This window comes from Ambystoma mexicanum, chromosome 3p, assembly GCF_040938575.1.
Source record: "Ambystoma mexicanum isolate Mex_15411 chromosome 3p, UKY_AmexF1_1, whole genome shotgun sequence".
NCBI lineage: Eukaryota > Metazoa > Chordata > Amphibia > Caudata > Ambystomatidae > Ambystoma > Ambystoma mexicanum.
In genome coordinates, this window is record NC_090925.1 from 1,206,190,437 (window position 1) to 1,206,205,412 (window position 14,976).

General features: G+C 42.2%; 1 protein-coding gene across 1 annotated transcript in view; it reads right to left on the minus strand.

The window, feature by feature from the left end:
- The window catches only part of COL23A1 (collagen type XXIII alpha 1 chain), a 395,547-nt gene that overhangs the window by 190,376 nt on the left and 190,195 nt on the right, over positions 1–14,976 (minus strand). Inside the window, exon 5 of the mRNA XM_069652640.1 lies at positions 13,651–13,707. The gene's annotated coding sequence lies outside the window, so the exon portion shown is untranslated. The remainder of the gene's footprint in view (positions 1–13,650; positions 13,708–14,976) is intronic.

Here is a 14,976-nt window from a genome sequence, read left to right on the forward strand (position 1 = left end):
GAACGGTTTCGTTTTAAAATAACAGTGTAGGAAGAAGTTGAAACTTGCACTTTCAATGCACTGCACTGAACATTCCCTTAAACAGCAGACAAATGTGTTTAGGGGCTTCTATTGTGTGTGGGAGGGGGCAGGGCAATGGGGTTTGTGAGGAGCGGGATAGGCCAGTAGGGAACATAGTTCCACTACTTCTTTTCTTACACTTAGACCACTGTGTAACACGGTTCATGTCTAACGCTGCCTCTCGAAGGCAGTGGGACAAGCGAAAGCGAGGAAAGACTCGACGCCCTTCCCTTCCGCTTGAAGTGACTGCAGCATCTGCCTGTCTAGGTTCAGCTCACTTTAGACACAAGAGTGGTTAGCCCGGCTTTACTGGCTGCCTCAGCAGCTGTTCCAGCAGAACGCATCCCTGAACAGCACCCTAATGATGCTGACAGCCAGACAAAGCTTTGCTAGGAGCACTAAACAGTCTAGAATATCTAAACAGTCATCAAGTGCCGGTACAGTTCGCTCGTTTTCTTAGAATAAACGGAGCCCTTTGCGCAGGTTTCCACCATCTGCTAAACGTCCGTCCCACTCCATTTTTCTGTGTTTTTAAACTCATTTTTAATGTTATTGAACTTCAAAGATGTATTTCTCATATGGACGCGCGAGGGCGGTACAACACAATCTTTAGACCCCAACGGCAAACGGTGCTTGTTCCTCATTTCGTTCATAATTGTGAGTGGTATAATGAGTCCCGACTGGCCAAGTAGTCAAAGACTGTTTAAGGCACGCCGTGGTTTGGTCGAGAGAACAACACATCAAAGATTACGACACCTACCTACAACACTTACGGTAAAGACATGGCGGCATTCTGAAGGTACAATGAACAGCCAAGGCGTGGGCAGGGGGCGGTCGACCTCTCAGAGACCCCCTGGCTCCCAGTGCGCCCACAAGCCCCCTGCTGGCGCTATATTATCTGTCTCCGCCCCTGAGCCGAGGGTTTGATTAGGAGTGACGGCTGCTGTCAGGACTGGATTACACTTCGGGCAAGGGGTGGATTAGCTTGATGGACATTCATTTGTGGGGCGCGGGTGGTTACGGGCTGTTTCGGTGGGGCCGGAGGGCTGCTGTTTACCCGCATTCTAGGCTACCTCCCTAGAAACACTGGAGTAGTCAGAGGACACCGAATGCGGGAAATGCGTGGCTTACAGGCGCTTTCGCCCTGTATACATACAGTTATTTCACCGCCCTGCAAATGGTGAAAGGCTGACGTGAATCTTAGGGAATGGGTTTAGTGAGAAGCGTGCCACACATTTTATTTGTCATGATATATCCATGCAGAGCACTTGGCTGTAATGACTGGAGTCACCTCGACTGCACACTCCTCGTAAGGAAATGTAATGTACACGCCCTGCCCCCGTGTATCTGCACTTTTTTTGCTTTGCATCTCAGGCCCAAATAAAGACACCGGGCAGCACAGAGCCTGTCCAGTGTGTTGCTAAAAAGCCTTTGTTGCCAGATAAGCATTTTAAAAGGGGAGCAGTACTGGTAGATTACTGAAAGACAGCTTTGAGTGGGTAACTGGCTGGCAGTATTGTTAGGGGAGGGGTCCTTTAGGAAGTGCCAATATTATGTGATAAGAACTAGGAGGGGCGGGGAAACTCCATGCTGTGCAAAACAATGCCTACAAGCAGATGACTTTGTTATACATTTTTATCACAGGTGCAAAGTCGCCAGCGTACAACAGTGAAACCCAGGTAAGATCCGCCATTAATTGGCACTTATATCCACCAACTAGAGTTGGGAGGTATGTGGACTTGTGCCCAATTTTCAGACTGGGCTCAAATGTATGCTTCACCACTTAATAAAAGTGTGTGATCCTAGACCAATCATTTAATCTCAAGCTTTAAGGCTCAGCTACCAACATTTGGAATCTAAAAGGGATTCAGCTCACAGGGTGCGCCATTACAAAAAAAACCCAAACTCCTGCTCATGGCAAGTTTGTGTTGTGTATGGTGAAGACGCGTTCGTTTTGCAATTTATTCACCATACAAGGAAATATTTGTTTTCAAATGTGTGGCTTGTCCTAAAAACGTGCTTGTGGGGGCCGTTACTGATTGTTGAGGGGAGTTTGCCAATTTAATGGCTCAGGAGTGGATTTTGACTCTAGTTAAGTATATATCGACTTGTGAGCAAAACAAAATAGATTATGAAACAAAAATAAGCAATTGTGCAGAAGTAAAATGTAGGCGGGGGCTCATTGGACAATGAAGGTAGCCGTGTGATAATGAAAGGGAGGTCTTGTTTCTAATATTGTCACATTTACTCTGCTTGCATATTAGGCGGGGGCTCATTGGACAATGAAGGTAGCCGTGTGATAATGAAAGGGAGGTCTTGTTTCTAATATTGTCACATTTACTCTGCTTGCATATTAGGCGGGGGCTCATTGGACAATGAAGGTAGCCGTGTGATAATGAAAGGGAGGTCTTGTTTCTAATATTGTCACATTTACTCTGCTTGCATATTAGGCGGGGGCTCATTGGACAATGAAGGTAGCCGTGTGATAATGAAAGGGAGGTCTTGTTTCTAATATTGTCACATTTACTCTGCTTGCATATTAGGCGGGGGCTCATTGGACAATGAAGGTAGCCGTGTGATAATGAAAGGGAGGTCTTGTTTCTAATATTGTCACATTTACTCTGCTTGCATATTAGGCGGGGGCTCATTGGACAATGAAGGTAGCCGTGTGATAATGAAAGGGAGGTCTTGTTTCTAATATTGTCACATTTACTCTGCTTGCATATTAGGCGGGGGCTCATTGGACAATGAAGGTAGCCGTGTGATAATGAAAGGGAGGTCTTGTTTCTAATATTGTCACATTTACTCTGCTTGCATATTAGGCGGGGGCTCATTGGACAATGAAGGTAGCCGTGTGATAATGAAAGGGAGGTCTTGTTTCTAATATTGTCACATTTACTCTGCTTGCATATTAGGCGGGGGCTCATTGGACAATGAAGGTAGCCGTGTGATAATGAAAGGGAGGTCTTGTTTCTAATATTGTCACATTTACTCTGCTTGCATATTAGGCGGGGGCTCATTGGACAATGAAGGTAGCCGTGTGATAATGAAAGGGAGGTCTTGTTTCTAATATTGTCACATTTACTCTGCTTGCATATTAGGCGGGGGCTCATTGGACAATGAAGGTAGCCGTGTGATAATGAAAGGGAGGTCTTGTTTCTAATATTGTCACATTTACTCTGCTTGCATATTAGGCGGGGGCTCATTGGACAATGAAGGTAGCCGTGTGATAATGAAAGGGAGGTCTTGTTTCTAATATTGTCACATTTACTCTGCTTGCATATTAGGCGGGGGCTCATTGGACAATGAAGGTAGCCGTGTGATAATGAAAGGGAGGTCTTGTTTCTAATATTGTCACATTTACTCTGCTTGCATATTAGGCGGGGGCTCATTGGACAATGAAGGTAGCCGTGTGATAATGAAAGGGAGGTCTTGTTTCTAATATTGTCACATTTACTCTGCTTGCATATTAGGCGGGGGCTCATTGGACAATGAAGGTAGCCGTGTGATAATGAAAGGGAGGTCTTGTTTCTAATATTGTCACATTTACTCTGCTTGCATATTAGGCGGGGGCTCATTGGACAATGAAGGTAGCCGTGTGATAATGAAAGGGAGGTCTTGTTTCTAATATTGTCACATTTACTCTGCTTGCATATTAGGCGGGGGCTCATTGGACAATGAAGGTAGCCGTGTGATAATGAAAGGGAGGTCTTGTTTCTAATATTGTCACATTTACTCTGCTTGCATATTAGGCGGGGGCTCATTGGACAATGAAGGTAGCCGTGTGATAATGAAAGGGAGGTCTTGTTTCTAATATTGTCACATTTACTCTGCTTGCATATTAGGCGGGGGCTCATTGGACAATGAAGGTAGCCGTGTGATAATGAAAGGGAGGTCTTGTTTCTAATATTGTCACATTTACTCTGCTTGCATATTAGGCGGGGGCTCATTGGACAATGAAGGTAGCCGTGTGATAATGAAAGGGAGGTCTTGTTTCTAATATTGTCACATTTACTCTGCTTGCATATTAGGCGGGGGCTCATTGGACAATGAAGGTAGCCGTGTGATAATGAAAGGGAGGTCTTGTTTCTAATATTGTCACATTTACTCTGCTTGCATATTAGGCGGGGGCTCATTGGACAATGAAGGTAGCCGTGTGATAATGAAAGGGAGGTCTTGTTTCTAATATTGTCACATTTACTCTGCTTGCATATTAGGCGGGGGCTCATTGGACAATGAAGGTAGCCGTGTGATAATGAAAGGGAGGTCTTGTTTCTAATATTGTCACATTTACTCTGCTTGCATATTAGGCGGGGGCTCATTGGACAATGAAGGTAGCCGTGTGATAATGAAAGGGAGGTCTTGTTTCTAATATTGTCACATTTACTCTGCTTGCATATTAGGCGGGGGCTCATTGGACAATGAAGGTAGCCGTGTGATAATGAAAGGGAGGTCTTGTTTCTAATATTGTCACATTTACTCTGCTTGCATATTAGGCGGGGGCTCATTGGACAATGAAGGTAGCCGTGTGATAATGAAAGGGAGGTCTTGTTTCTAATATTGTCACATTTACTCTGCTTGCATATTAGGCGGGGGCTCATTGGACAATGAAGGTAGCCGTGTGATAATGAAAGGGAGGTCTTGTTTCTAATATTGTCACATTTACTCTGCTTGCATATTAGGCGGGGGCTCATTGGACAATGAAGGTAGCCGTGTGATAATGAAAGGGAGGTCTTGTTTCTAATATTGTCACATTTACTCTGCTTGCATATTAGGCGGGGGCTCATTGGACAATGAAGGTAGCCGTGTGATAATGAAAGGGAGGTCTTGTTTCTAATATTGTCACATTTACTCTGCTTGCATATTAGGCGGGGGCTCATTGGACAATGAAGGTAGCCGTGTGATAATGAAAGGGAGGTCTTGTTTCTAATATTGTCACATTTACTCTGCTTGCATATTAGGCGGGGGCTCATTGGACAATGAAGGTAGCCGTGTGATAATGAAAGGGAGGTCTTGTTTCTAATATTGTCACATTTACTCTGCTTGCATATTAGGCGGGGGCTCATTGGACAATGAAGGTAGCCGTGTGATAATGAAAGGGAGGTCTTGTTTCTAATATTGTCACATTTACTCTGCTTGCATATTAGGCGGGGGCTCATTGGACAATGAAGGTAGCCGTGTGATAATGAAAGGGAGGTCTTGTTTCTAATATTGTCACATTTACTCTGCTTGCATATTAGGCGGGGGCTCATTGGACAATGAAGGTAGCCGTGTGATAATGAAAGGGAGGTCTTGTTTCTAATATTGTCACATTTACTCTGCTTGCATATTAGGCGGGGGCTCATTGGACAATGAAGGTAGCCGTGTGATAATGAAAGGGAGGTCTTGTTTCTAATATCGTCACATTTACTCTGCTTGCATATTAGGCGGGGGCTCATTGGACAATGAAGGTAGCCGTGTGATAATGAAAGGGAGGTCTTGTTTCTAATATCGTCACATTTACTCTGCTTGCATATTAGGCGGGGGCTCATTGGACAATGAAGGTAGCCGTGTGATAATGAAAGGGAGGTCTTGTTTCTAATATCGTCACATTTACTCTGCTTGCATATTAGGCGGGGGCTCATTGGACAATGAAGGTAGCCGTGTGATAATGAAAGGGAGGTCTTGTTTCTAATATCGTCACATTTACTCTGCTTGCATATTAGGCGGGGGCTCATTGGACAATGAAGGTAGCCGTGTGATAATGAAAGGGAGGTCTTGTTTCTAATATCGTCACATTTACTCTGCTTGCATATTAGGCGGGGGCTCATTGGACAATGAAGGTAGCCGTGTGATAATGAAAGGGAGGTCTTGTTTCTAATATTGTCACATTTACTCTGCTTGCATATTAGGCGGGGGCTCATTGGACAATGAAGGTAGCCGTGTGATAATGAAAGGGAGGTCTTGTTTCTAATATTGTCACATTTACTCTGCTTGCATATTAGGCGGGGGCTCATTGGACAATGAAGGTAGCCGTGTGATAATGAAAGGGAGGTCTTGTTTCTAATATTGTCACATTTACTCTGCTTGCATATTAGGCGGGGGCTCATTGGACAATGAAGGTAGCCGTGTGATAATGAAAGGGAGGTCTTGTTTCTAATATTGTCACATTTACTCTGCTTGCATATTAGGCGGGGGCTCATTGGACAATGAAGGTAGCCGTGTGATAATGAAAGGGAGGTCTTGTTTCTAATATTGTCACATTTACTCTGCTTGCATATTAGGCGGGGGCTCATTGGACAATGAAGGTAGCCGTGTGATAATGAAAGGGAGGTCTTGTTTCTAATATTGTCACATTTACTCTGCTTGCATATTAGGCGGGGGCTCATTGGACAATGAAGGTAGCCGTGTGATAATGAAAGGGAGGTCTTGTTTCTAATATTGTCACATTTACTCTGCTTGCATATTAGGCGGGGGCTCATTGGACAATGAAGGTAGCCGTGTGATAATGAAAGGGAGGTCTTGTTTCTAATATTGTCACATTTACTCTGCTTGCATATTAGGCGGGGGCTCATTGGACAATGAAGGTAGCCGTGTGATAATGAAAGGGAGGTCTTGTTTCTAATATTGTCACATTTACTCTGCTTGCATATTAGGCGGGGGCTCATTGGACAATGAAGGTAGCCGTGTGATAATGAAAGGGAGGTCTTGTTTCTAATATTGTCACATTTACTCTGCTTGCATATTACGCATAAGCACGTTATTTAGAAGTACTATCAAACTGCCTTTTGTTTATACGGCTGTGATTTTATAATGCTGGAGCGGGGAGGGAGGTTCGTAATATAGGGGTGCATGCTACAGTTTTTGGCTGCCCCTCTTTTTCCATGTTTCGGCACTATGGTGAGCCACAACTAACAGTATATTCTCACCATAGGCTCCCGATTATAACACTTTCAGGCAGTCCTTTCATTAAACACGACCCAGATTTCTTCAAAACTCAGTTACTTACAATGCCACAGAAGTGACATGGATTTACATTTTATCATTGAACACATAAAACGACTCCTTTTTAGAGAGCAACTACTCCTGGCAGAGGCAGGCTTCCTTGCCACCAGCGCTCTTGGGAATGTGAAAGCAGAAGTCTTGGCTGGCAGCCGGATACGTGGCATGTAGACAGAGCATGGTGCGTGCCGCTAGGAAACAGGCCTTTAAGTGACAGTATTCATTTTAAGTTGAGGAATTCATGTCATTATACTACGTAGAAACCATGATGCACATGCTATAAAGGTACTGTGCATGTAGAGCTTGACATTGTGCTATATTCTGAAGTTCTTTTCCATGGGGTTTGGCCTGAGGCCATCATTTTATTTATTTATTTAATTGCACATACATCGAACAAGGAGCTAGTCCCATGCAGATAATACATTTCTCAAGAATGTGATAAGCTTTGACTTATCCTTGTACAACCTAAACATATCATCTTAAGAATACTTTAGTTCTCTGATCCCACTGCATTCATTTTTACTCTTTATGTAATATTTGACTGCTGTATTCACAAAAAAATATAACACAAAGTTTCTTTTTCAATAAGCACCTTTTATGTGACATGGAGTAATTTATTACAAGGCTATTGATCACCTTAGAAATGTTGTAAATGAGACTGTAAACAGTACCCCTTATGACGATGTTTCATTGGCATTGTTACACAGTAGTGATATGTCATCAATGTCATTTGCGATGCCATCTTTGATGTCCTGGGTGTTAGTGTTATGGCCGTGGCGTGAGTTATGGTTCAATAGCTTACCATAACTGGCGAATTTCTCGGGTTTTTTGGTTTACTTGTAACCATAACGTCCCTTTAATAACGTTTTCAATTAATACATATTTAACAAGTCTCATCAGTCTAGGAGATCAACTTAACCCCGGAGGACTCACAGGCTCCATTAGATTGGGTCAAACTTGGCACCAGCACTGACTGGTGGAAATCACCCAAACTGAAATCCAAGTCCAAGTTCAACCCTCCTGCTCCATCTGGTGGGTATTTAGAAGATTTTCAGAGCTTGGTGATCCAGGATCTTAAGTACTAGAGGAAGTCCAAGCAAAAAAAGACTGATAAGCTAAGCTGCAAATCCAAGAGAGCCCTACAGGAACTACAAGACCTCTCCACATGTATTATAACACCGTCAGACAAAGGGAGAAATGTTGCCATCATGAACACGGTTGATTACATGAAGGAGACCAAAAGACAACTCAGTGACAAAATCATTGGAAAACAGTAGGTCTTTTAGATAAAGATATATGTAAGTTTTTATTTATAAAAAACTCTGTTATCCCCACCATCTATTTCCTCCCTAAAATTCACAAGAATGCAAAAAAAACACTGGGGAGACCTATCGTCACCCTTGTGGGTTTTCTATATTAATTGATGAGGTACTCTTACCATTTGTGTCCACTATTCTTTCATTTCTGAGAGACACCATAGATGTTCTGGGTAGGATCAATGAGATGCCATTGGGAAAGTATTTGTTTGCCACCATGGATGTTGTATCACTTTATACATTGATACAGCATAGAATAGTCCCAAAAGCTTTCTAGTTTTACTTAAACACAAGGTCGTTAAATTATCTCAAACTCACTGAAATGATTTTAGGGATGATTGAACTGTGTCTGACCAATAATGTATTTTCATTTGAGGAAAATGTTTACACACAGCTACAGGGACCGCTGTTGGTTCAACATTTGCGCCACTCTACGCCAATCTCACAATGCAATGGTTTGAGAAATGTATGGTGTGGTCTGAGGGCAATGTGCAATATACAGATAAAATTGTTTTATGGCTCAGGTTCATAGATGACCTGTTTGACATCTGGAATGGTATAGAAAAAGAATGTGTGTTTTTTGTTAAGGTCCCTAATGAGAACACATTAAATCTAAAATTCACTGAGTCCCAGTCGCCAAGAAGTCATATTTCTGGATGTGCTTGTTGAACATAAATTGGGCAAAATAGAAACCAATTTGTATTGGAAACCCACTGGTTCCAATACACCTCTGCATGCTACCAGTAACCATCCCAAGAGCTTAATATGGAGTATACCTTATGGGGAATTCCTAAGATAACGTAGAAATTGCTCAACAATGGATTACTTTGACGAGGAAAGTAGAGGTACTGCACAGGGCTTCAGAGATCAGGGGAATCCCAAAAGAGTGATCAAACGTGCATTTGTGAAAGTCAGAAATATGCCTAGAGAGAGTTTACTGGCTAACATTGAATCCCCTATTAGGAAAGAAATAGAAGTGGGTGAGTCAAGATTCAGCATCACTTTTGAATTAGTGTCCAGAAATATTAGGACTATCGGCAATCAGCATTGGCACGTGTTGAGGTTAGATACGAATTTGGGTCAAGCACTTGCTAAGAAGCCCAACACCTCTTTCAGACGTTCCACCTCATTGAAAGATCTCCTAGTGTCCAGTTTCATGCACAAAGAGCCCATAGTATCTAAGGAACAATGGTTGCTAGGTGTGAGTAATGGATTTCGTAAGTACAAAAATTGTAAGGTGTGCCAATATGCACATAATTGCACCTCTCTCAAACACCCTGTATTGAAACAGATAGCGAACATCAAGGACAGGATCTCATGTGGTACTGAATTTGTTGTTTGTGTACTGATGTGCCCATGCCAACAGTAGTATGTAGGAAGCACTGTGTGAAAATTGAAACTGCGCATATTACAATATGTACGAGCCATCAAGAACAATGTTGTGGGAATGTCCAAGAGTGGTGGATTTTTTGGGGGGGGGAGTTTTGGACAGGCTGGACATAATATTCTGGGAGTAGAATTTCAAAGATCCTCATATTCAGTAATTTTGCTCTCAAATACTGGGAGGTGTATGATAGCTCGAGAACATGATAGCTGGATTATTAGAGTATTGATGGTGTCTGCAAGGCAAATCCTTAGGGTCTGTAAATCAAGGAAAAAGCCAAAAGTGGAGGGATGATTAACTGATTTACAAACCTTGTCAAGTTATGAGAAGCTCATGCGAAAATAAACAGAAAAGAGAGGCCGAATATTCGGAGATATGGGGGCCATTCAGTGAACTGTATAATGGAGGTTAAACTATTACCATAATAGTTGGATGAATTTGGATGAGAGTGATGTTTGGAATGAAGAGAATGTATATGGAGATAATAGTGAATTGAGTTTTGTTGTTTTGCCCTTGTGTGTTGTGTATGTATTGTCCCGTCTTGTTGTTATCCCTGTTTGCATATAGCAATATTGCAAGGGGTTAGCTATAGTTAATGACATATTGAATACAAATACATGAAAGAGTTGAATTTATTTATGGTTTTAATTAGTAGAGTAAAGAATTGATTGGTTCAAGATGTAACCCGCAGATGTTAATGGATGACTGTATTGTATTAATTTAAAAGTGACAAATAAAGAGTAAAAAAAAAAGAAGCACAATGATCCATTTGAACCTGTGGACAAACATTTTAAAGAAACACATCAACATGATTTAAAATGTTTTAAGTTCTTTGGATTAGCAACCATACCTCCACCACCCAGAGGTGGCAACCGAGAACTGATACTGCAACAGAGACAAAGACAATACTAGAATACGAAACTCAATTCCCATTTGGACACAATATAGACGAAGAGCTGTACACTTTTTTGTGATACGTCTATGAACATGTACTGATTTTATGAAGTGATGTTTTTCTTGTGCATATGGAAGGTGAGAATTTTGAAACCAGGCAATGCCCTCAAGTCACTCAGATGATAGGGTTTGATTTTGCTAAGTTAGAGGCACATACATTCTTCTCCTCTCTTCCCTGCTTGCATTTCCTTTTGGTGCTTTGTTCATTTTTTGCTGTTTTTTCCCTTTTCCTCTTGGTTTCGTTTTTCTTTCCTGTGTAATTTTTCAACATTTATTCTTATTTTTCTCATTTCTTTTTTATCTTATTGTGTATTTCAATAAGATTCTTTGATATTCTCTCCATATCCTCTCTGTCACTGTTTTTGCTTTCAGGCGTTGTTTGGTGTTCTGCTGTTTTGTCGAGTTATTGACTTGCATATTTAATAATCATTTAGCATTTATATAGTGCTACGAACCTCAGGTATCTGAGCACTGCTTGTTATTACCCACTGTGTGTGGTGCTCATTTATCGACCTCGGAAGGATGAAAGGCTGAGTTTGGCCCTGCCGGGATTCGAACCTGCGTCAGCAGGCTCTGCACAGATGTCAAAGCGAGCACTCTACTCGCTGTGCTATCAGACCGGCTTTTTCATACTTTCTAAAGTTCTTGAAGGGCTATTATATAATTTACTCATTATGAGCCCACAATTTAGCAAAGGATGAACTATTCTATTAGTTGATTTTAAATTGTGCCAAGTTTTATATTTTTGACAGGTCACTGGAACATGGTGACTTTGTGTTATTTGTATAATGTGGACACGTTGAATAGTTGATAGGTTGAGTCTCGATAGTTTGAAGAGTAGAGGTTTTCTTCTTCCTTTTAAATGTGTTTTAAATGTGTTTTCTATGTGTCTGAAATTTTAGAACTGTATGATCCCACTTTTAATTGAATATAATCCGGGTTGTACTCTGGGATATGTAAATTGGAGACTTAATAGTCATCCGATTCGGTATTAACCTGGGGTTTTAGTGTGCGTATTTGCACCTTCCATTGGAGACACTCATGTCCTACCATTAGGCACCTCAACAGACTTATCCAGTGGATGATTTCATGCACATGCCACTTGAGCGCGTCATGCACCTCATTGTGAAAACTCAGGTTAAGCACCATGTACTTTAAAATGGGCTTTTTACCCAGAGGTGAGCCCTAAGCACTTTCACCCCTTCAGAGTCGCGCTGATTTTCTAGTTATGTTTTGATATTCTAAGTGGAACCATATAACACATTCCATATATGCACTTTAGAAACCACATTGAATGCAAGTAAGATGTACGAATGGTCAGTTTTTCTATATGCACCTTAATCCGTTCATGGAGTTCAATGAGGCATTTTCATTCAGTCCTGTTTTAGCTTAGAACTGTGATTTTAACCATTATCCCTGTGATAAGGAACCACTAAGCACTTTACACATAGGATTATATGTATACGTTGCGAAATTGCATTGATTGTTTTTCGCAACTGTGGAATACTTGCTTAGAGGGTCATTGTTAACTTAATGTGTAAACATGGCCGACCGCTTTTACGCCGTCTGCGAGTCCAATTGACATGCTGCAAACACAAAGAAGGGACCATGCATCTTGCCATGATCATAGAGACCACGCTTATGTATATAGAGAGCTAGCCACATTGTTTGTATTGCACGGAATCAAGCAATAAGTTGTTTGCAAAACGCGTAATACAGGCTTCATATCCCTGCTCAGGGATCCATAAATAAAGGACTTTGTGCCAACTGAAGAATTTGCCCTGTATTCTTTTATGTATCTGGACTTGGAGGAGTGCATCTGCAACGTGTTTTGCACAAACTGTTTGTTTCGATATATATATATATATATATATATATATATATATAGGAAAACAAAACTGCAGGCAGTCAAAGAAGCAACAGCACTCGTGCAATACGATCCCAAAATTCAAAAACCGACTCCTTAGAAGCTGTGCGTAATGTCCTTTATTTCAGTCATGGTGGACAGTCCTGGACAGAAAAACAACGCGTTTCTCCCAAAGCGGGCTTCGTCAGATTAAATGATTACAATGCAGGCAGGTCTCATTTGCATGTTTTTTCCAGTCCCTCGTTGGTTTTGTTACCCACTGATATATATGTATGAGAGAGATATCTGGAAAGTTTTGACACAGGGTGTATATTATATGCCTCATTTTGGGGGACAGGGGTGGGAATATGGACAGTAAGCCCAGTCCTGTGCCCCCAACCTTTAACGCCAAAATCTCAGGGACAGACTGGCAAAACCATTTTTGTTTGCAGGCACGCTGGGTTTTGCGGGTGTGGCATGCGAAATGAGCCATCCTCAGTGGAAAAGGTGGCATCTATAGTAAATATTGTGGATGTGTACGCATCAAGAAAGGCATGATTTGCACCGTTGTCTTTGGAGGGACATCTTCGTCAACTTGAGCATTTCTTTCTATCGCTAGGCTGTTATGGCGACCTCTCAGTGGACTATTCACCTACCCATCTGCCACTCAATACATGCTCAAGGGAGATTATTTCAGAGGCGTTAAATAACATGTCAATGCCAGAATACAGCAGCGAGTCAGGGGGTTGGTCATCCAGTCCTATTTCTATCTTTGCATTCTGGGAAGAAGAATCTTCCCAATGGCGTGGGGCATGTTGGCATCTCTGATAACACAAGGCAGCCATCTTGCAAACGCTAAAATACACAGCACTGCCTCCTATTGTATGTAACAGCTACACAACGATGCCTTGGAGTAGATGATGAAGAGCACCTGGCAAGGAAAGCGCCAGCACGGGAGATGGAGGTGCAGTCCAGAGTGAAAGGACAGTAGAGGAGAATCCTCCAGGCTAGATGGAAGGCGAGGAAGCCATGTCTTAGCGACAGAGACAGGAAGAGAAGAAGGGCCCAGCCAAGCAAGGTGCAGATACAGTCATCGGAGAAGCACAAACCTTTACAGTCAGAATCTGGTTGCTCAGCAGTCCCGCTGAGACCCCCAAACCAGAGCCCTACGGATACAACACAGTGACAGATTGGGACAAAGACATATCAAGCTGTATGCATCTTAGACATGTAACAAAAAAAAATTAGCACGTCTTTCATAGGATTAATTCACACAAATGTGCCATTGCAACATGGTAAACACAGTTTCCACCTCTGAATTACTCCATTGCGGGACTTCACAAGCAAAGGTTTGCATATGTCTCCATTGGGGCTGTCAAAACATCTCCATAAATGCGAACACTTATTTGCTTATAGATTGATAGCTATTATGGCCAGGGATGAAGCAATGTTTATTCCAGGAGAAGTCAGCAGATGGGTTGGACGGTAGCCAGTTAATATGTCGAAAATAAAATTTCGAATGACAAAAATGACAACAAAAAAAATACCGAAAAAAAAATTCAAATGTCTTTTTTTTTAATTTACATGTTTTTTTTGGTTTTGCAAGTAAAAAAAGGGTTTAAAAAAAGGGGGGGTTTAGGGGACCCCCCCATTTCAAACTAAAAATAACTAAAAAAAGACATTCGACATTTTTTTTTTCTGTATAATTTTTTTGACATTTTTGCATTCGAAATAATGAAATTCGAAATATTAACTATAAACCGGGTTGGACATCAGAACATGCCCTTACCTTTTCCAAAGCACAATGGTAAGCAGAGCATCTGGGAGAACATGGCTTTTGCGGTTGAGTGGAAACTCGAGCTCAGTATCCTGAACGTGCACCTTACATCAGCTTTGTATGCACTGTTGGACAGGGTTGTTGCTAGGTCTGGGAAAGATCTGAGGCTACACTAATGTCGGGACTGTTGGAACTCAGGGCTAGCTAGCCTTTAGGTTGTAGCCCCTGAGCTTCTATCTGGGGCTTCAACCAAAAGACCCGGGGCTATAGCCCTCTCAGCCCCCCCCCCAGCAACGCCTCTGCTGTTAGTCAAACAATTTAACAACAACCAGAGGATGCCAGTGGGCGCACATTCTGGAGACAGCCCGTGTTCTTGTAAACTAGGAAAGTTTGGTCCGTCCTGGTTGTCAACCATCAACGCCCAACAGTAGATAGCAACCTCCAGCAGCATCTACTCTTCTGCGTACTCACCTCCTCTTGACATCAGGAATCCCACTGGACCCCTAGTGTGCTCCCGTGGTCCCACTAATGGCTCACCGAGCCAGTCCCAGAATGCCCCACATTTTCAACATCACTTGCGAACACTCTGGCTGAAAGGCAGCTCCATTCCTTCGTTTCCATGTGTTAATATCCCCACAAAAATATTGCCATACAAGAA